Source organism: Arvicanthis niloticus, chromosome 1 (genome assembly GCF_011762505.2).
Source record: "Arvicanthis niloticus isolate mArvNil1 chromosome 1, mArvNil1.pat.X, whole genome shotgun sequence".
Taxonomy (NCBI): domain Eukaryota; kingdom Metazoa; phylum Chordata; class Mammalia; order Rodentia; family Muridae; genus Arvicanthis; species Arvicanthis niloticus.
In genome coordinates, this window is record NC_047658.1 from 21,067,037 (window position 1) to 21,090,111 (window position 23,075).

Sequence of the window (23,075 nt, forward strand, 5' to 3'; positions counted from 1 at the left end):
TTACTCCTTAGAGGCCATATAGGCCATGAGATCCAACACCTTGTTGCTATAGCCATGTTCATTGTCATAGCAGGCCATGACTTTTACAAACTTGTCAGTGAGAGCAATGCCAGCCCCAGCATCAAAGATGGAAGGGGAAGTGTCACTGCTAAAGTTGCAGGACACAACTTGATCATCATTTTAGCCAGGATGTCCTTTACTGCCCCCCTCCCCCCGCCAGTGCTGGATTCACCAATTTCTTGATGTCATCATACTTTGCAGCTTTCTCCAGGCAGCATGTCAGACCCATCTCAGACATACTTGGGGTAGGTATGTGGAAGACCATGACAGTGAGCCTACCATTCAGTCCTGGGATGACCTTGTCCAAAGCCTTGACAGCACCAGTAGATGTAGGGATGATGTTCTGGGTAGCCCCATGGCCATCACTTCACAACCTCCCAGAGGGCTCATCCACAGCTAGAAAACTGGTAGCAGTTATGGCATGGACTGTAGTTATGAGTCTTTCCACAATGCCAAAGTGGCCATGGGGAGCTAAGCAGTTAGTGATGTAGGAGGCATTGCTGACAATCTTGAGTGAATTATTATACTTCTCATGGTTCACACTCATCACAAACGTGGAGCATCAGCAGAAGGGGCAGAGACGATGACCCTTTGGTTTTATCGTTCAAGTAGGCTCTGGACTTCTCCATGGTGGTGAATACACCAGATTCCACAACACACTTGGTATCAGCATCACTCCATTTGATGTTGGTGGGATCTTGCTCCTGGAGATAGTGATGGTCTTTCCATTGATGACAAGCTTCCCTTTCTCAGCCTTGATTGTAATGTTGAACTTGCCATAGGTAGAATCATACTGAAATATGACCATGTAGTTGAGGTCAAAGAAGAGGTCATTGATGGCAGCAATATCTACTTTTCTAGACATGAAGAAAGCCCTAGTAACTAGGCACCCAACATGGTCAAATCTATTCACTCCAACCTTCACCATTTTGTCTCAGGGACAAGACTGGCACTGCAGGAGAAGATGCAGCTGTCTCTGGAATGGAAAAGAGCAGAGTCAAATTTTAACTTTTTTGTGTATATCTGATAGTTTATGAAGTTAGATATAAATATTTTCAACTCTCCACGTATCATTAAACCAAATAGCTAGAAAAGTAATTACTACAACTCTGACAGTAGTTATTTCTAGTACCACATGAAGATTTTGAGATTGAGTTTTTTTATATCTGTGTTGAAAAATATTTTCCATTCTACTTTTTTGTTACTCTGATGAGAGTGAAAGAATAACTGCAATAAATACTTTTCAGTTAAGCATTAAAAATAAATGAAATAGACTCCCAGAATTCCATTCTGTAGATGTCATCACATTCTAATCTTACATCTAATTATTTTTATCATTAGTATCTCTAAATACAAACTTATTTTTGTGTTAATATGTCTACAAGAAATAGATATTCAGAATTTCCTGACGAAAGGCAAAATTCCACACATGGAATACATGGGATAGAGGTAAGGGTAAGTGTAAGGGCAAAGGTAAGGTTAATGGTAAGGTTATATAGGTAAGGGTAAATATAAGAGTAAGGGTTGGTGTTAGGGTAATGGTAACAGTTAGGTTTAGGGTAGGGGTAGGGGTTGGTGTTGGTTTTGGAGATGAGGTAGATGTAGGAGTAAGGGTAAGATTAGGGGTAAGGGTAAGGATAGGGTTAGGGGTATGGATATGGATAGAGATAGGGTTGGCTGTTCCTCTCTCTTATGAAATTTATTCTGTATTTATGTTCTTATAATGTAAAAGTTCACATCACATATTTAGTCTCAATTTCTATGATTACCATCTAAGATCTTTGTACCAGTCTGACTGGTACAAAGTCAAACAGTCACTCTGAGGTGGAGTGGGGATTGCAGGTAAGATGAAAAAAAAGATGCAAGACATAAATATGGGAGGGCTGTAGGTATACATAACATCAGCAGCAAAGTGTATTTCTTATAGCCTTCTTATACTACAGTACTGTGGGAAGCAAAGCCACAAGCTAACAGAAACAATTTGCTAAAATATACACAAGACATTTGTTCTCATCCCCCAAAAGTCCCTGTTCTTCCCACCAAGGTCAATTGAATTTTCAGCCTCTAGCTTTAAGCCTCAAGTGCACCTCCTCTTATCATTCTATGCCTCAGCAGGCCAGGGAATCTGCCAACAGGTCCTGCCCTGCCCTGACTCTTCCTGGCAGTCAGACTTTTTCTTTTTTGTCCCTTTGCTTTACAGAAGTGGCAAACGACTCCCGATAGATCTTAAAGCCATGATCACTTTATGCTACTTATTTTTAAAAATATGATATTAGAATCTAATGAGGACATCCACTTTTGGATTTGTAGGTAGAATGCCATGACTTGAAAGTGGTTAATGAAAGGGTCTCTTCCCCCAGAGTTCATGTGCATGGTGCTTGCTCCTCAGAATGGTGACTTTGGATGATTTTGTGATAGTTTAAACAGTAAAAGCTTAGGAGATGGTCCTTAGTATATTGGAGCTATGGTCTCAGTTTGGAGAGTTGGTTCAGTGTTTAGTGTGTACTGCTCTTGCAAAGGTCCTTGGTTCATTTCCAAATGTGGAAAGCAATTTACAACAACCTGAAAAAGCTCTAGCTTTTCAGGTTGAGGGAATATGATGTCTCTTCCCTCCTCCTCAGGCACCTGCACTCAATTGCACATACCCCTACCCACACAGATGCACACACACACACACACACAGACATACATACACACACACACACACAAAACACACACACAAAAGTTTTAATTGAGTTTTTTTTAAAGAAGAGCTACAGTTGTAAAACATGCATAGGACATTATTCACGATATTCATTAAAATGAAAATGGACCACAGTAAGATACAAGAATATGTCCACTGGAATATGAAAACACTGATGGTCCCAATTTCTGCTGAGAAGGATCAGCAGGGATTCTTAGATCCTGTGAGTGGAATAAAAAGTATACTCAGGTACTTATAGGGTCGAGTAAAAGTCTCTAAAAGTATAAGATAGAGGCTGATCATAAAACACAGTAGCCAAGGTATTTAGAATCCATAAAATTAAGTTGTTGTCTCCTGAACCAACCAGCAGACAGAAGACAACGGACATGGGATCTCCTTCCCAACACGGTTTGTTCAGGAACCTTGAAGTACCACAAAAGGCCCCCGAGCTCTAGCTCCCAGACCTTAAATCTCTGTGTCCTCTCCAATCAGAACCTGCCACGCAGTCATTCTTGATTGGTGCTGAGCACATATGTCACATGGCCCGATCTTACGTAAAGATGAACAAGCAGAATGCATGCGCAGTAAAGCCTAGCCTACGTGCCACCCAGGCTTCCTAAAATGGTGAGCCAACATGCCAGGGGCATCTGGCACCCAGCCAGGCGCCATCTTGAGTTCCGTTCTCCACATTTAGTAAATAACAAAGATAACCCTGGAGAGACTTGGGGCCCCAGGGAGTGGGGAGGTTTGGTAGGGTAGGGGTGTGGGGACATCCTCTTGAAGATGGGAGAGGAGGAATGGGATGAATAACTGTAGGAAGGTGAACCAGGATGGGGATAGCAACTGGATTGTAAAATAGATTAAATAATAATAATAATAATAATAATAATAATAATAATAATAATAATAAAGATTTCATAAAATTAATTAAAAATTTCTCCTTATGTAACTTTTCAAAAGCATCATAGCTGAAGCTCATTTGCAGAGCACTTAGCTAGCATGTGTAAAGCCCTGGGACTAAGCATTAGCACTTCGGAAGCATTAAACAAAAGTTTGCAGTATTGACTCTTGTTGCCACATCTAGAAGTGTACAAAATGCTCTGTATAGGTAAGTGAATGATGGAAGAGTGAACATCCACATACAGTGAATCATCATTAATAATAAATGGTCCCAATATGAGAAGACATGGAAGAAGCCTAGATGAAAACTGAATGAAGTTAGTGTAATAGACTCATAAACTGGATCAAAGCAATAAAAAAAGTACTGGAAGACATAAATCTACAGTGACAGAAAGTAGTAATTACCAGGAGCAATGGCAGGAAATGAGAGAATGCAAGATGGTTTTAGAGCATCAATATTTTTCTGCATGAGATTATAGTGACATGAGATTATACAGAATGCCATTCTGCTTTTGTGAAAATCCATCAAACTGTATTCCAGACAGTGAGACTCTGTGGTTTCTTGCCAGGGACTGCCACATGCTCATTGCTTTTCTCCCTCACTGTGAGGCTTCAGAGATCCTAACCAGCTCCCCACCAGAGACTGTCCAATCACCACAAGTGTCAGCAGGTCCAGACCCATCACTTCTTGTGGGACTCAGGAGAGCCATGACAGTACTATGATAGAGCCTTCTGGTTGTTCTATCAAGTGTTAAGAACCAGGAGAGGGGAAATTAGTTCCAAACTTCTAGACCAAGGCACCATGGCCACCAGATTGTAGCCAACAAACAGAATACCCGTGTTAGAGGTTATAGCTCTAAATTCCAACAAGAAGAGGACATCCACATCTTAACCGTGCTATGAATTAGCTACTATCTTAGTGTTGCAAACATCTCTGTTGAAAGAAGAAGGGTGGAGAGAGGGCTGGAGAGATGGCTCAGCCATTAAAGGCTAGGCTCACAACCAAAAATATAAGAAGGGTGGAGAGAGAGAGAGAGAGAGAGAGAGAGAGAGAGAGAGAGAGAGAAAGAGAGAGAGAGAACCCTAGGTACTCACTCAACTGTAGCTTGCTTTTGCTACCTCGTTGCTTCTTTTTTCTTTCCCATGCTTTTTCCACCTTTTCATCCCCCTAACACTAGATATGAGAGAAAAAGGATAGAGGGGAAAGGGGGTAATATTGTTAGAATACTTCCTGCTGATTAGATGTGTTGAGTTCCTTAGGGCAAGTTTGATTTTTTGCCATCAGAATATCTGATTTCTTTTACTTTTTGTTTCTTTTTTATGCAGGACTACTTAACAAAGGACAACCAACACCAACCAACCAACAACCAGCAACCTATCAACAGCTAATAACCCACCAAGAACAAAAACAATGCCTTCCTGGGCTGTAGGAAAAAAAAAGCTGCCTGGGGAAACCGCAGCAGAAACACTGTGCAGTCGGCTGGGAACGCCTTGGGTTCCTCCAGCTGGAAGTTAGGCCTGGATGCTCATTAACTAAAGGCCTCTCCACGGTTCCTCATGGTGTGGCCCCAACACACGAGGAAGTCCTTGGGTTTCCAAAACCAATTTATTGGCATGGCGGATGGTGGATGGATCTGGATGTGCTCCCCACAAAACCCAGGGTGGACCTGAGTTAAATAGGGAGGAGAAAAGAGGGGAGGGGCTGGGGAGGAATGCTTAATTGGCTTTACCCTCTGGCCTTCAGGTATCTTATTAATATGTAAATCTCTCTAGGGCCTGGGGGCTGTTTATCACATCACCTGTGACTGAAGGGTGAAGGTGGAATGGAGATTAGACCTCATGTCAGGCCCAACACTGGGCCCTAGCATTTACATATGCTCTGAAAAGTCCCCAGAATTCCAAACATTTTCAATTGCAGAAACTCTATGCTTCTGGTAAAAATCACACCCCTATTAAAGCATGAGGCAAATCACAGGCAGCTGTTATAGACAATCTGAGGCAGTCCCATATCCTACATTGGGATTAAAATGAAAACATAGTCTAATATTTTTGCTTTAAAAAAATAAACCAAAATTCTCAATATAATCAACCAACAAACCAATTGTTGGGGCTCAATATCAAATGCAGAAAGGAAAACATTTAGGAAAAAAATTAACAATAAAATAATAGGCCTTGAACTCATAGAGGTATACCTGGCTTTGCCTCCTGAGTTGTAGAATTAAAGGTGTGTGTCACACCAGGCTCAGCAGAATACAAAGTTTTAATGGAAGAACAACATAGACTGGCCTGACCACCCAGTTCTCCCAGAGACTAGATTACCAATCAAGGAGTGTACCTAAAGGAATCTTTGGTTCCAGATACATATGTAGCAGAGAATGGCCTTGCCCGACAGCAATGGGAGGGGAGGCCCTTGGTCCTGGGAAGGTTGGATGCCCCAGAATAGGGGGATGCTGGAGCAGTGGTGCTGGAGACTGTGGGTGGGTAGAGAAGCATTCTCATATAGGCAAAAGGCAGGGGGGAGGGCAGATGTGGAATGGGAGGGTGGCAGAGGGGTAACTGGGAAGTGGGATATCATTTGATATGTAAATGAATGGAATGATTAATAATAATAACAATAAAAGAAAAATTATTTATTTATTTATGTGAAAATCTTTATTGGATATTTTATTTACATTTCAGATGCCACTCTCTTTCCCCATTTCCCCTCCCCAGAAAACTCCTATCCCATCCCCACTTTTGCTTTTATACTATTTTTTAATGTTAATCAAAGGCTTTATAAGTTTGGCAGTGCTCAATATCAATCAGAAGTGTAACCCAATACTCAACCTAGATATATCAACTATCTTTGACTGGCGGGGACACTCAAACATCCACTTCCATGTCCCCCCCCACCCTGCCCCCAGTCTTGTCACCTAGCTCCTCCTCTCCTTACTCCTCCCATCTTAGCTCCTTCTACATAACACCCTTTCTGTTAAAATAAAACTTTTCTCTTAGAATACAATTAGAGCATAACTATACCAATTTGTGTCAGCAAGATACAAGATAGACCTAATACCCAGTCCATCATTTTGTTGACTAAACAGAACCTCTGTCATCTCTCCTAACTAAAAGACTGAATTCTGAACCTGGCTTTTTTTTTCTTGGCTTTAGAATGAATGTCAGCTGAAAATCATCGTCTCAAACCTTTTCTCTCAAAGTACATGTCTGGGATTGGCTATGAGACTATAAGTCTTCAACCAGTCAGAAATCCAGAATGCCCGAGTTAACTGAAATTATGGGAAGCACAAAGCATAGCTTCTAAAACTTAGCCAAATTATAGAGACCTCTGAGCACCTGGACAGTCCCTATACTACAAAACTTTGGAGTATTTGATCTTCAGCCTTCTGGCCCAGGATCATCTGACAGACCTATCGATGCAGAATTATTAAGGGCTGATTACTCTGTCTTGGCAAATATAATCAGTCAACTATTCTGCAAGTGTGTCTTTTTCTGGACAGTGATTTGTCTGTAGATGACAAGAGGCAATTCTTACCTGGTGGCTGTCTCACCACAACTGGAGTAACTCCAAAGATGCTCAATTTCTTCTTAGAATCCAAGACAGGAAGCTGTCAGGAGCAGACAGGTCTCTAATCAAAATGGACATTAATACAGAAATGTTTGTAACATCAATTCTGTGGACTTCTGAAGTTTTGAAAATCAACTATCCATGTAAGGCAATCTGGACTATTGTTTGTTAACTCCTCTCAGCTAAATAAAATATAGAAAACACCCTAACAATAAACTCAGAGCCATGAATTTGCTATAGGCTCTTAACTCACAGGCTAACCATCTCAAATCAGTTTAAAAAGTTAAAGAGGGACTGGGTGTTGAGGCCCACATTCTGCCTCAACACTTTTGCCTCAACACTTTTGGGGCTAAGTGCTCTGGTCAAGAGAGAGTGTGGCTCTTGGGGCAAGAGACTCGAAGAATGGAGACAAGACAGAGATTCTGATCAAGTCTTGTTTATTGAAGGGAATTCTGAGCTATTTATAGGCTTTTGCCACGTGCCTTGTAGGCGCGTGGATACCACGTGCCTTGCAGGTGTTGATATGACGTAAGCCTTACAGGCGTCTATAGTGTGGACAGCACGTGCACCGCAATGCCTTGCAGGCGTGGATAGCACATGCGCCTTATAAGCATGTATGGTGTAGATAGCACGTGGACAGCACGTGAACTGCATGCCTTGCAGGCGTGACTACCACGTGCACCTTGCAGCTGGGGCCAGTAAACAGCAACACAAAATATGTGGGATATCAGAGTGTGCTTCAGCTGTTGTAGGCTATTGAAAACCAAATCTTTCGTCAGAGTATATGGTTCCAGATGGCTGCAAAGTTGATCTAGCCGCTTTCTGCTAAAGTCGGCTCCCAACAACTGGGTCTAAGCCTTGTATTCCTAAAAGTGTTATATAGGCACAATGCCTATGAGAGTAACAATATTAATGTCACTTTTATATTAATAAGAAGCTGATACCAATGAAAACCTTAAATTTGAAATCAAAGTAAATTTTGTACCTTTTAAGAAATTATAACTTCATCTTAATAACAATTATACGTATTTCTACCAATAGGTTATGGCTATGTAATAAATCCTAGCTAATCCTCCCTGTTCCAACAAAACCACTACTTTTCCCTAGAAAGACAGCCCAATATTAACCACCTTAGTCCCCAAGCCCAGGGAATAGGGGCATTGACTCTTCATTAACTTCTTCAAGCTGATTATTGTTGTTGAGGTATTAGAAGAGGGGCAAGGAGAAGAGTAAATTTATAAGCCTCTGATGCTATGTCTTCACTGCATCCAGCTGCAATTCCAGGACATCAGAGGTTTGAGCAGGTCTGCTCAGCTCAATTGATGAGTAGATACAAAGAGGCTATGTATTCTGCAATATACAATTCTCAAAACAAATTTTAGTATCATGATAATTTTTTGTTTGAATTCTGGAATCTAGTCTTCTGGTGGCCTGGCTCTGTCATTTCTAATCCATATAATTCTGGGAGTTTCTATGAGGGTGTACTACCACCATCCTCCCATTTTCACCTCCCTGATCTTAAATTCCCCAGCACTAGGATATCCAAATTTTCAGGCACCAAGGCCCTCTACTTCCACTGATGCCTAACCCCTTACCCCATCCCCCCCTCCTCCAATTACTATGAGGGTATGTTCCCACCATCCTCTCATTCCCACCTCCCTGCTCTTGAAATTCCCCAACACTAGAGAATCCAAACTTTCAGGTACCTAGGCTGTCCACTTCCACTGATGCCTGGCAAGGCCACCCTCAACTACCTATACAGGTGGAGCCATGAGTCCCTCCCTTTGTGTTCTCTGGCTAGAGATTTTAGAATGGCTACTCCATCTTGTTTCTTAGGGCCATTTGCTTGAAAAATGTTTTCCAGCCTTTTATTCTAAGGTATGTGGAATGGGGGGGGGTGGCAGAGGGGTAACTGGGAAGTGGGATATCATGGGATGGGGAGGTTGGTGGAGGGGTAACTGGGAAGAAGGATATCATTTGATATGTAAATGAATGGAATAATTAATAATAATACCAATAGAAGAAAAAAAATTAAAAAAGTATGTTGCTATCATCCTCTGGATTTCCTTGGTGTCTGTTACAGTCTCTCTTTATGGCTCTAATATTATTAATTTGGAAATTCTTTCTCAGTCTTTTGTTTCATTTGGCAAAGTGTTTGTTAATCATGTAGATTTTCTCCTAGGACCAACTCTTTTTCAGTGATTAACAGTATTTGTTTTTTTCTTTACTTGTTGTTTGTTGGTTTTTATTCTATTGATTTCAGCCAGGAATTTGATTATTACTTGACACCTCCATTTTAGGTGTATTACTCATTCTTATTTTTGGAGTGTTAATGTTTGTAGTTAAATTAAATCTAAGACTGCTCCAGTTTTTTTTTAATGTAGGCATTTAGTGATATGAAGTTGCTTTTTAGAACTGTCTACATTATGTCCTATAGGTTTGGGTATGTTGTGTTTTTATTCTCATTTGGCTATAAAGGTTTTTCTTTCTTGAACTAATTTTCATTCTGTAATGAGTAATTCAGTTTCCATAAGTTACTGTTTCTACTGTTGTTGACATCCAGCTTTAACTTACGGTTTTCAACTAGGATTCAGGGTATTATTTCTGTTTTATTTGTTGAGACTTGCTTTGTGTTATGTGGTTAAATTATCAGAAAGTTCCATGGGCTGCTAATAAGGAAGTGTATTTGTCTTAGTTACTCTTCAATTGCTATGACAAAGCATCCTGACTAAGGCAAGTTATAGAAGAAAGAGTTAAGCAGACAGTGGCACCACTGGTGGTGGGGGCTTGGAAGAGTGGCCCTGCCCCTCAGCAACCATAACACAATGGTGCACACAGTGGTTTGGGTGCAGGAGAACTCACCCTGACTCACTCTGGCCAGTGTATGGCTTTCCTTGGATGATGGCTTCTGGGAAAGATACAGCCAAAGGAAATCTCATCCTCTCCTTGGGGAGTGGCAAGAGGAATTTGAATATGCCCCAGTGAATATACGGACCACACAAAATAGACTTTTTATGGGGAAAAGTTATGGAGGAAGCAGGGGAAGGGCATGGGAAGACTGGAAGGAGAACATGACCTGGGAACATGATCTCAATTCTGAAATAATCTACTTTAAAAAGAATTAAATTAGGTTTCTCGGTCACTATTCTGTTACTTTGAAGAGGCAGCATGGCCAATATACCATTACTTATGAAGAAAGCATTTAATTGGTTGATTGCTTCTAGTTTCAGAGATTTCCTTTTATTTATAGAAGGCATTTTATAGTGTAACTTTTTAATGTGCTAACTCTGAGGCAGGTATAATATGTTGCATCTTATATCTTTTTCATTCTAACCAGTGCTCTTAATGTCACTTTTAACATTTTTTCTTCTCTAGTACAATACATCCTGACCACAGTTTTTACTTACTCTCCTCCTTGGAGTCCCCCCCCCCCCCCCCCCGCCCAAGATCCATTCCTCCTCTGTTTCCCTGCAGAAAAGAGGGGACCTCCTAGGAATATCAACCAAGCATGGCATAAAAAGATACAGTAAGACTAGACACAAATCCTAATACCAAGATTGATCAGGCAACCTACTAGGAGAGGAGGGTCCCAAGGACAGGCAAACGAGTCAGACAACCATACATTTAGGCATACATTTTTGCAACCTACTTTTAATAAAGGTTCATCCTCTCCTCTAGCCCAGCAGAGATAGTGGAAGAGAAAATTTATTAGGAGGTAGAAAAAGTGGACCTGTTCAGCAATAGTTCTTTAGGGGAGAACTTAATTTTCTTGGGTAGCAGTTCAGTCCTGTAGCAAATACCAACTTTGATTCAGCAGTTTCAGACCAGTATTTTAGGCAGGCAGACACCAGGCACAAACTAGTCCAATCCTTTCAGCAAGCAGACACCAGGCAGGTGTAGTTCAATCCTGAAGAAACTGCCAGCCTCTCCAATTAGCCTAAGGTGAGGCTGCATAGTCAAGAAGCTGCTACAGAAACCTCATGAGCAGTTCTTGGGTGAGTGTCTCTCAGTGGCAGCATTACCGCAAGTTGAGCTCAACAAAGCTATGTTAGGTGAACCAATACATCCTTCTTTAGTGAAGATTGGCGAGATAGACCCAACCAAAGTTCAGTGCTTCACCCCCACTGTCTGTGGGTCATATTTATCCTCCTTCATCCAGCGTCCTTTCAGGTGTTTGCTATATCAAAACATGCTTTCATCTGTGTCTGCTTAAGGAAAACAGCCTTTCAAGTGTTGGTTTTAGCAAGATATCCTTTCACCTGTATGCCACAGCAAAACATCATTTGGTATAACTTACTTTCCAAAGAAACTAGAGGTTTTCACTTTAATTTCCACTTTTAGAAGTCCCACAATACACCAAGGTAAGAACTATAATACTTTTGCAGAGGACCTAATGCAGACCCATGCAGGCTTCACGATTGCCACTTCAGTCTCTTTGAGCCCCTATGAGTCCTGCTTAGTTGATTCTGTAGGTTTCGTTCTCCTGGTGTTCTTGACTACTCTGGCTCCTACAATTCTTCCTCGACCTCTTTTGTGGGATTCTCTGAACTCCAAGGGAAGAGACCTGATAAAGATCTCCAATTTGGGCTCTCTCTGTACCCAGATGTTTGGCTGCATCAGCTCCCATCAGCTACCCCGAGGAAGCCTCTATAAAGATGACTGGTCTAGGTACCAATCTATGAGTATAGCAGAATTTTTTTTATTGATTTTTTTTCTGTCTATCATAGGTCTCTGGACTGTCTCGCCTCCACTTCCTAGTTATCCAGGTGGTGTTGGGAATGGGCATGGATCTCGTGGTGTGAGCCTCAAATATTTAGCTTGTAGGTTTTTTTTTTTTTTTTTTTTTTTTTTTTTTTGGTTTTTTGAGACAGGGTTTCTCTGTGTAGCCCTGGCTGTCCTGGAACTCACTCTGTAGACCAGGCTGGCCTCGAACTCAGATATCCACCTGTCTCTGCCTCCCAAGTGCTGGGATTAAAGGCGTGCGCCACCACCGCCCGGCTAGCTTGTAGTTTTTGTGGCTGGGTTGGTGTTTCAGTCCTACCACTGGGAGTTTCCTGGTTACAGAAGATGGCCAGTTCAGGCTCTGTATTCTCCCTGCCTATGAGTTCTCACTCAGGTCACCCTTGTGGAATCCTGAGAATTCCCTTCTTTTAAAACTTTTTACTGGTTCTTTGTGAATTTCACATCATGCACCCTAATCTCACTCACTTCCCTATGTAGTGGGAATTTTGGTTTCTTAGGAAAAACAAAAAAAAATCGTGGGAATATGTTTTTATTTTAATTCCAGGTATGAGACATGAGGCTCCTTCAGATTGTTTATAGCAGCTGACTATGATTTGCCTCATGTCCTAGTGGAAGCATGATTTTGTCCCCTGCAGGAAGGTTCTTCGAGCAGGTGATGCTTGGAATTCTGGAGACATTTCAGAGGATATATAAATGCTATGGCCCTGAGTCAGTGCTGGGTTGCTTGTTGGTGGCTTTCTATTGATTGTGTTGGTTGCTGTAGTTGTGCACAAAGAGACAAGAAGAAATTAGATATCCTGATCATCAAACATATCCCAAGGAACTTGGTACCTCTAATCAACAGGAAGTAGTCTAATGATATTGTCACCTCATTTTCTCCCTCCTGACTTTATCTGAGGATTTCATGCTCTCTCTTTCTCCCCTCTATCCTTCTTTCTCTCCTACTCAGTGCTAGGAGGTTGAAAGGGAGGGAAAAAAGAAGCTCCCATGGAAGTTTTTGGTTTCTTTAAAAGTTCAGTTGTGTCAGATAATGTTTTCATGGAAGCTGTCTTGCAAGAGGGCATATGATATTTTGCTGAAAACAGACACTTGAGAAGGCACATGATATTTAGAAAGAATATAAATAAGAACCCCACAGACAGGAGGTGGGCACTCTACATTGCTAGGCTTGTGCAACGCTTCACTGGTCCTTCCTGGTCTTCACTATGTCACTTCTTAGAAACATGCCAACAAACTTCTTCTGGTATTCTGCTTGCTGCCAACTGCTTCTGCTGGCTCGTGCTGATCCAGTGGAGCCTTGCTGGTTTTGATAGATCATGGTGCTGCTGCTGATTTGTTTGATGTTTGCTATTGGACAGGACTGCTAGAATGCTGACAATGAAGAACTGGTACTGATTCATGTTTGATGTTTGGTATTGGACTGGACTGCTGGTATCCTGACAACGAAAATTGGAATTACCCCAAGGAACTACTTCTAAACAGGTCCTGCTCCTCTCTGCATCTTCCCTACACTGATACTCTGATGTGGCTGAGAGTCCTTGCCCACAACTCGATGATGCCCCTTTAGGACTGAGGAAGAGCAATGCAGCAGTTCTCATGTGTGACATGGTGCAGCTGCCAACCCATACAGAACAACTTTCTTGGAATGGTATTTATTCTTCTATCAGTCTGTACTTGAGTGACCACTCTTCTACTATAGCCAATAAGAACTCTGCTTTCCTGCACAAACTTCAGTCTAATCTCAAGTTATTTTTGATCACTGTGAATGAATTATCTCTAAAAGCAGCATTAGAAGAATAAAATGCAAGCAGGACAAAAATAATTCTGATGGGGATTATCTGATAACAAACAGTTAAATCCACAAACCTAGTGGTGGAAGAAGACTTGCACGTGGGGAAGTGAGTACTCCCATTATTCTCTCTGCCACCTGACAACTTAAAGAAGTCTTGATCTGAGCCCCAAGAGGATTTCTTTCTCTAACTTTTCCCTGTGCATGCAACTATCCCCTTATAACAACCTAGTATTCTCTCTCTCTCTCTCTCTCTCTCTCTCTCTCTCTCTCTCTCTCTTTCTCTCTTTCTCTCCTCTCTCTTTCTTCAACTTGATTCACTGTCTTGTTTTATCATTATTACTTATGCATTTTCTCTGTTCCTAATACCCATAGTAGTGTTTGTAGCTAGACATGTCCTGTGGTATTCCTCAGTTATTCAAATTATAACCATCTGTTTCTTCTTGTATGCAACATACACATATTGGTGATCAGTTTTGGGAACCAAGAAACAACGTACATGTTTACAGGTTTCTGCCCTGGGAAACAAGCTATACACATCACTTTCTTCCTTAAAGGAGTGATAGAAATGAATATGGATTATTTGGAGAAAGTAAGAAAAGTACTCAAACCAGGCCACCTTTGTGCTTCAAACTGAAGCTTCTGTCTTCTGCTGTCCTAGTCCCTGCATGTTGCATGTTGTGGAAACAACATAGGGATGTGAACTCAGAGAAACAACATGACAGTAACTTTAAACATTCTTGGGATACATCATTACCTTTCTTCCATTTTTTTTTTTTTTTTTGGTCTAGAGGTAGAGAGCAGATAAGGTAGAAGATCCTTCCATAGATTGATTCTAGACTCTGCTTCCTTGCTCTGGAATTGGGATTTGCCTTCAGGAACTGAATAAAAGTTTCTGACCCAGGTGAGGCTTATAAAAACACTGAACAGACCATATGAATTCCAGTATGTATACTGGGAACAAGTTACACACAAGAGACCTTTCCAGATGCCCCCTAAGATGTTTCTTGGCATCTGCCCCATTTCCACTTACAGATAAGATAGGCCTCTCCCTTCCCATCCACTTAGGTCTACTTATCTCCAAATAATTACACTTTCCTTCTTTAAGGACCAGCTCCCATCATGGATAGCAACATTGGGCAGTGTAAGCTTGATGTGTGTAATTGTATAACTGAACTATATAAGTTTATCATGCTTCACATAGTGGCCTCCCCCATCCCATCTTAACTGGTTCACCTCCCTGTAAGCAATTTTTCTTTCCATTATGGGCCAGTCCCCATCATAGCACCACTGAGCAATGTCAGCTTGGGACATGTGACTATATTACTGACTATATTACTGAAGCATATGCACACCATGCAGCTTGGCAAGGGTCTGCATGGTGAAGGTAGCGACACTGTTGATACTGCTCCTTCCACAGCAGTGCTGCAATCAGTGTGCTTTTTTTTTCATATGGCATTCAAGGTGACAGTTCTCCTGAATCCTCTGCAGGTGTCCTAAGTTTCAACTCTCACCTATCTTCACATTTTCATTACCAGCATCTCAAAACAGAAATTTTATTTTTGTTTTATTTCATCATTTTTCTACCCCACTTCATAAAATATGCTAGTCTTTCTATTATTTAAGTGTAAATGACCAGATATTAATAATTTTCTTCTATAATTTACCTTTATATTGTTCAATTCACAGGCACATTAGATTCCTTTCCAGGTTTCCAAAATGTGATTTCATTTACACAGGTACCTGCCCTTTGGAGGCCATGGGAAGAATGCTGTGCTTTGGATGTGGCTTACTTGGGTCCTGCGAGCATGTTGTGGTCACTTGTTCACCCAGTATGACAGCTTTGAAAGATTCTGGGGGACTATGAAGAGGTGAAGGATTATGGCAGGACCTTAGGGAATTCTGGGTAAGCTCTGAGGTAGTTGGCTCTCACGTGACCTTTGGGGTTTATGAGCATTATTATAAAAGGTACAAGCACAGCTGTACTCCTGTCTCATTGCTTCCTGTAGGAAGACAGAATCCTCCCTCTGTGCACATTACAGGAATTAGGCTTGGCCCAGACCAGAACTCTGTAACACATGAGATGTTCAAGTTAATACAGTCTCAGTGGGGCCTATAGGTTAGGTAACTTTTTCTCACCAACCTCAAGTACTCTTTCTGGTAATATACTATGTCAATGTGGTGGGAAGAGGCTATACCAATATATTTTCTAGTATTTTTCAATTTTTCTTTACTCTATATCTAATACAAAGTAAACTGTTACAACTAAAAAATTCTGTGTGTGGCATTTCTTCTGGTTAGCACCTGAGCTGGGAGCAGATCCTGTGCTCTTCCCCTTTCACCTCCACACTCAGAGACAGCTTGACCCCCAGGAGTTCTGACACACCCAGGATCACAGGTGAGGCCCCAACTCCTACCCCAATATTTGGCCTAACTTGGACCATATAGGGCCTAGGGGAACAGAAACGTTCAGCCAGCTGGAGACACATGTTCCTTCCAGTTTGCACTGGCGCCTAGGAGCTGATCCTGTGCTCCAGCTCTCCCACAACCCACACATACCCAGAGACGGCATGACTCCAGGGAGTTCTGACACAGCCAGGCTCTCCAGACACCCTCCCATATGCAGAGTCAGCCTGACCAAGGGAAGCCTAACATAACCAGGCTCACAGGAGGGAGAGGCTCCAGTCAGAGACTGCAAGGACAGTTCATACCAGTGATAACCAGATGATGAGAGGCAAGTGCAAAAATGTAAGCAACAGAAACCAATGCTACCTGGCAATATCAGAACTCAGTTCTCCCACCACAACAAGCCCTGGATACCCTAACATACCTGAAAAACAAGATTCAGATCTAAAATCGCAACTCATGAAGATGATAGAAGACCTTAAGGAGGACATAAATAACTCCTTTAAAGAAATATAAAAGAACACAGGTAAACAGTTAGAAACCATCAAAGAGGAAACACTTAAATCTATTAAAAAATACAGGAAAAGACAATCAAACAGGTGAAGAAATTGAACAAAACCTTCTAGTATCAAAAATGGAAATAGAAACAGTAAAGAAATCACAAAAGGAGACAACCCTGGAGATAGAAAAGCTAGGAAAGAGATCAGGAGTTACAGATGCAAGCATCATCTAAAGAATACAAGAGATAGAAGAAATAATCTCAGGCTTAGAAGATATCATAGAATACATTGACACAACAGTAAAGAAAACACAAACAGGTCCTAATTGAAAACATTAAAAAAATCCAAGACATGATGAAAAGAAGAAACCTAAGCTTAATAAGCTCAATAGGTAGAGAAAAAAGCAAAGATTCTCAACTCAAGGGCCAGTAAACATCTTCAACAAAATTATAGAAGAAAACTTCCCTAACCTAAAGAATAAGATGCCCATAAACATACAAGAAGCATACAAAAAAACCCAAATAGATTGGACCAGAAATTATATTCCTCCCATCACATAATAATCAAAACAACAAATGCACAGGACAAAGAAAGAATATTAAAAGCTGTAAGGGGAAAGGTCAAGTAACATACAAAGGGAGACCTATCAGAATTACACCAAACTTCTTTTTTTAAATGAATTTTTTTATTGGATATTTTATTTAAATTTCAGATGTTATTCCCTTCCCTCATTTGCCCCCCCCTCCGAAACCTCCTATCCCATCCCCCCTCTTCCTGCTTCTATGGGGATGTGGCCCCACAAATACACCCACTCCAACCTCTCCACCCTTGAATTTCCCCACACTGAGGCATCCATCCTTCACAGGGCCAAGGACCTCTTCTCCTACCTATGCCCAGTAAGGCCATCCTCCTCTACATATACAGATGGAACCATGGGCCCCTTCCTATATGCTTCCAGGCTGGTGGTTTAGACCCTGGGAGTTCTTACATCAGACTTCTTAATGGAGACTCTAAAAGCCACATCTTGGACAGATGTCATACAGACCCTAAGAGAGCACAAATGCCAGCCTAGACTACTATACCCAGCCAAACTCTCAATTACTATAGATGGAAAAATCAAGATATTCCATGACAAAACCAAATGTAAACAATATCTTTCCATGAAAACAGACATACAGAAGATAATAGAAGGAAAACCCCAACACGAGGACGTTAAGTACACCCAAGGAAAACCAAGAAATTAATCTTATAACAAAGCCAAAAGAAGAGAACCACACAATAATCCCACAATAACATAATCCCATCTTTAACAATAAAAATAACAGGAAGCGAAAATCATTAGTCCTTTATAACTTTCAAAATCAATTTCCCAATAAAAATACATAGGCTAACAGACCAGATACATAAACAGGACCCAGAATTTTGCTGCATACAGGAAACACACTTCAGGGATGAAGACAGACACTACCTCAAAGTAAAAAGCTAGAAAAAAATTTCAAAGCAAATGGTCACAAGAAACAACCTGGAGTAGCCATTCTAATATCCAATGAAAATAGACTTCAACCAAAAGTTATCAAAAAAGATGGGGAAGGACACTTCATACTTATCAAAAGAAAAAATCTACCAAGATGAAGTCTCAATTCTGAACATCTATGCCCTAAATGCAAGGGCACCCACATTCATAAAAGAAACTTTACTAAAGCTTAAAGCACATATTTAACCTCACACAGTAAAAGCAGGGAAAGTCAACACCACACCATTACCAATGGACAGATCATGGAAACAAACTAAACAGAGACACAGTGAAACAAATAGAAGGTATGAACCAAATGGATTTAACAGATATCTACAGGACATTTCACCACAAGAGAATATACCTTCTTCTCAGCACCTCATATACCTTCTCCAATGTTGAGCATATAATCAGACACAAAATTAGCTTCAAGATACAAGAAAATTGAGTTAATTCCATGCTTTCTGTTAGACCACTGTGGACTAAGGCTGGTTTTTAACAACATAAACAACAGAAAGCCCTCATACACATGGAAACTGAATAACACTCTATTCAATGATAACTTGGTCAGGGAAGAAATAAAGAAAGAAATTAAAGACTTCTTAGAATTTAATGAAAATGAAGGCACAACATACCTAACATTATGGGACACAATGAAAGCAGTGCTAGGAGGAAAACTCATAGCTCTGAGTGCCTTCATAAAGAAATTGGAGATGTCATACACTATCAGTTTAACAGTACATCTGAAATCTCTTTGTTATATGTTGGAGCATCTTCTGGGTATATGTCCAGGAGTGGTATAGCTGGGTCCTCAGGTAATACTATGTCCAGTTTTCTGAGAAACCACCAGATTGATTTCCAGAGTGGTTGTACCAGCTTGCAGTCCCACCAACAATGGAGGAGTGCTCCTCCTTCTCCACATCCTCGCAAGCATCTGTTGTCACCTGTTTTTGATCTTAGCCATTCTGACTGGTATGAGGTGGTATCTCAGGGTTGCTTTGATTTGCATTTCTCTGATGACTAAGGATGCTGAGCATTTCTTGAGGTGCTTCTCGGCCATTTGAGTTTTTTCAGTTGAGAATTCTCTGTTTAGCTCTTACCCCATTTTAAAATAGGGCTATTTGGTTGTCTGGAGTCTAACTTCTTGAGTATATATATGATATTAACCCTCTATCAGATGTAGGATTGGTAAAGATCTTTTCCCAATCTGTTGGTTGCCATTTTGTCTTATTGACAGTGTTCTTTGCCTTACAGAAGCTTTGAAATTTTATGAAGTTCCATTTGTCAGTTCTTGATCTTAGAGCATAAGCCATTGGTGTTCTGTTGAGGAACTTTTCCCCTCTGCATAGGTATTCAAGGGTCTTCCTCACCTTCCCTTCTATTAGTTTCAGTGTATTTGGTTAGGGAAATTTTCCTCTAAAATTTTGTTGAAGATATTTACTGGCCCTTTAATTTTGGAATCTTCACCCTCATCTATATCTATTAACCTTAGGTTTGGCCTTCTCATTATGTCCTGAATTTTCTGGATGTTTTGGGGTTAGGAGTTTTTGCATTTTGCATTTTCTTTAACAATTGTGTCAATGTTTTCCATGGTATCTTCTGCAGATGAGAGTCTCTCTCTATCTCTTGTATTCTGTTGGTGATGCTTGTGTCTATGACTCCTGATCCCTTTCCTAGGTTTTCTATCTCCAGGGTAGTCTCCCTTTGAGATTTCTTTATTGTTTCTACTTCCATTTTTAGATCCTGGATGGTTTTGTTTAATTCCTTCACCTGTTTGGTTGTGTTTTCTTGTAATTATTTAAGGTATTTTTTATTTCCTCTTTAAGGGCTTCTACATGTTTACCTGTGTTCTCCTGTACTTCTTTAAGGGAGTTATTTATGTCCTTCTTAAAGTCATCTATCAACATCATGAGAAGTGATTTTAATTCTGAATCCTGCTTTTCTGGTGTGATGGGATGTCCTGGGCTTGCTATGGTGGGAGAACTGGGTTCTGATGATGGCAAGTAACTTTGGTTTCTGTTGCTTATGTTCTTGTGCTTGCCTTTTGCCATCTGGTTAACTCTAGTGCTACCTCCACCACTTTCTCTGACTGGAGCCTGTCTTTCCAGTTATCTTGATTGTGTCAGAACTCCTCAGGGTCCAGATGTCTCTGTGACGCTGTGATTCTGAGCTCCTTGGTAGAAAAACTCATGGGACTCAGGCCATCTCTGGGATCCTGAAATCCTGCTGCTCTGAGTGCAGTTATTCCCCTAAGATGTCTCAGGATATGGTGTCTTCAAGGGAGCAGACCAGGTAGGTTGTTCCGAGCCCCTCCGTGTCCCTTCGCTCGTGAAAAAGGACATGTGAGGCAGTGTTCGGGTGGTTACTACAATGAGGCTTTACTTCTTGTATAAGCAGAAGCGGAAAGACCCAAAGCCTGGGAAAGGCACTGCTATATGTACCCTAGAGTGGCGTGTTCACTTCTGATTGGCTGTTCACTCATCACCCATAATTTGCCCAGGGATGGGCAGTGACTTTTGGTGCGCTTTTTGCCTCTTGCACCTGCGCAGTCAGATGTTTACTTGTGGGAGGACAGGATGCCCGCGCCATCTTGTGTAACGCGCGCCCCCAAAATCCCTTTTCGCCCGCGAATAAGGACAGGAGGCGATAGTCGGGTTTACTGCCACGAGGAACTTTTTACTACTGCACACGATAAAGCGGAAAGACACAAGAAACCGGAAGAGGGTCCCTTAAATACACCCTAGAGTGACGTATTCACTCCTGAATGGCTGCTTGCTCACTACCCAATATTACGCCTCGGGATAGGCCAGTGGTTTGGCGCTCTTTCTGCCTAGCAGCTGCGCAGAATGATTGTTTACTGCTGGGGAACCATGTGGCCAGCGCCATGTTGGAAAACGCACGTGTGCAGCCACAGCGGCTCACTACATCTCTCCCTGTTTAAATTATTAATATAAAACAGCCTTTCGCCCATTGAACGCAGCACCAACTCAGTGAGGGAAAGCAGAGGCCTGATCCCCTGTGCAAAATGAGATATTGTAATGGGTTTAATTCCCATACCCAATCTCGATACCTTTTGACGGGGAAAGGAAGCCTCTATCCTGGGGCGCCACCAGGAGGAGGTAATTGGCATCAAACCTTTGTGCAATCAGGCATGCTTTCGGGAAATCTATCCACACTCGTGGAACATTCCCTGTCGAGTACCCACTCGCAAACACCTCTAACTGCTCAGGTACCGGTTATTTAGGCAAGGGCTGAGTGGACAAGACCTCTCATCTACCCCAGTGCAATGGGCCAAACCCCTGGTGTGCATAGACTGAGAAGGTCTCTGTCATAGGCTATTTCTAGCCTAGATCATCAAATTTCAGGGAGGATGCTTGTCCCAAGGCTGCGCGTGCTTAGGCTTAGAGCTACCTTGTCACGTTTTTGCTGGGCTTGAGCTTACAAACCATCCATCTATGAATACTAGTTCACATCCTAGAAGTGTATCACGCAGGCCTATTCCGGCTCTTTGGAAAGAAAGAAAGAAAGAAAGAAAGAAAGAAAGAAAGAAAGAAAGAAAGAAAAGGCAGAAGAAATTTATTTTTAAGAAGTAAAATCTCCACGGGCAGCAGGTTTCATCCGCTGGAACTCCGAGCTTGTAATCACGGCTGTATCTGGTCCAACTTCCCATTCCACTTTCCTTTTAAATAAGCAGAAAGATTATGGCTTTAAATAAATGTATTATTCACAAATCTCAGAGGTGAAATACCTGGATATGGGGTCATTGAGACACAGCTCATTTGAGCCACATCTGCGAGCTGTATCAAATGTGCTTGGAGCGAATAAACTCTCTGATTGACCAACACATCCACTTTCTGTGGGAGGGTCAAAAGCCTCAGAGGTTTTTTCTGAAATTTGATTAGCAACAGTAGCTGCTGTAATTTGATTAACCATGTCTGAGTCAGCTGTCACAGCTGCAATTTGTAGGGATGGTAATAGCAGCGATGAGGGCTGCAGTTATATTAGAATCTCCTTTCTTGTCAGGATAAAATCAAGGTCTCAGACGTCTGAACGGGGATAGGGATCAGAGTGGTAAACTGGCTATTAGACCTGCTTATAGAAAAGCAGACCAGCACTGTAATATAAAGCAAGTTACATTGGTACAAGTTAGCAGCAGCAACACCTTTTAAGAAGGCAAGGGCATAGGTTTTTGAGAAGCAGATAGGTTAACCATCTAAATTTACTGTATATACTAGGAACCCGATTTTGGAGAGTCCAAATGGGAGCTGAGAGCGTCTGCAGATGAATCCTTCGGGGGGTCTTTTTCAGGAACCGCGAGTCGCCGCGTCAGTCGCTCTGGCAGCCAAAATGGATTGTCTTCCCCCTGTGGAAACACACAGACCGCTCCCCGGGATCTTATTAAAATAGGATCCGGGCCTTTCCATAGACCAGTCAAAACATCTTTCCATTTTACCATTTCTTTTGGCCTAGTTGGTCCCAGGCAATGGCGATCAGCGGCTGTATTGCCCTGACTGTCCAAGTTCAGAAAGTTGAGGGTAAAAAGTGCCAGAGAAATAGTAGCTCGTGGCACCGTGGGCAGAGCTTCCTCAACTTCTCCCTTTTGTTTTATCAAATAAGTTTTAAGGGTGCGGTGAGCACGCTCAATGATGCCCTGTCCCTGGGGGTTATAAGGAAGACCCGTCAGGTGTGTCACTTCCATATGGCGACAAAATTGTTTAAATTTTTGAGAAGTGTAGGCTGGCCCATTGTCCGTTTTAAGGATTTTAGGCTTTCCCCAAGCACTCCAAGCTTCGAGGCAATGTTGAATAACATGGGCCGCCTTTTCTCCGGTCAAAGGAGAGGCAAATATAACTCCAGAACAAGTATCAATAGAAACATGCAAATATTGTAATTTACCAAAGGATGGGATGTGGGTA

The 23,075-nt window shown here is 41.6% G+C and overlaps 1 pseudogene; it reads right to left on the minus strand.

The window, feature by feature from the left end:
- LOC117700946 (glyceraldehyde-3-phosphate dehydrogenase pseudogene) lies at window positions 1-988 on the minus strand (annotated as a pseudogene).
- Window positions 989-23,075: the final 22,087 nt, after the last annotated feature.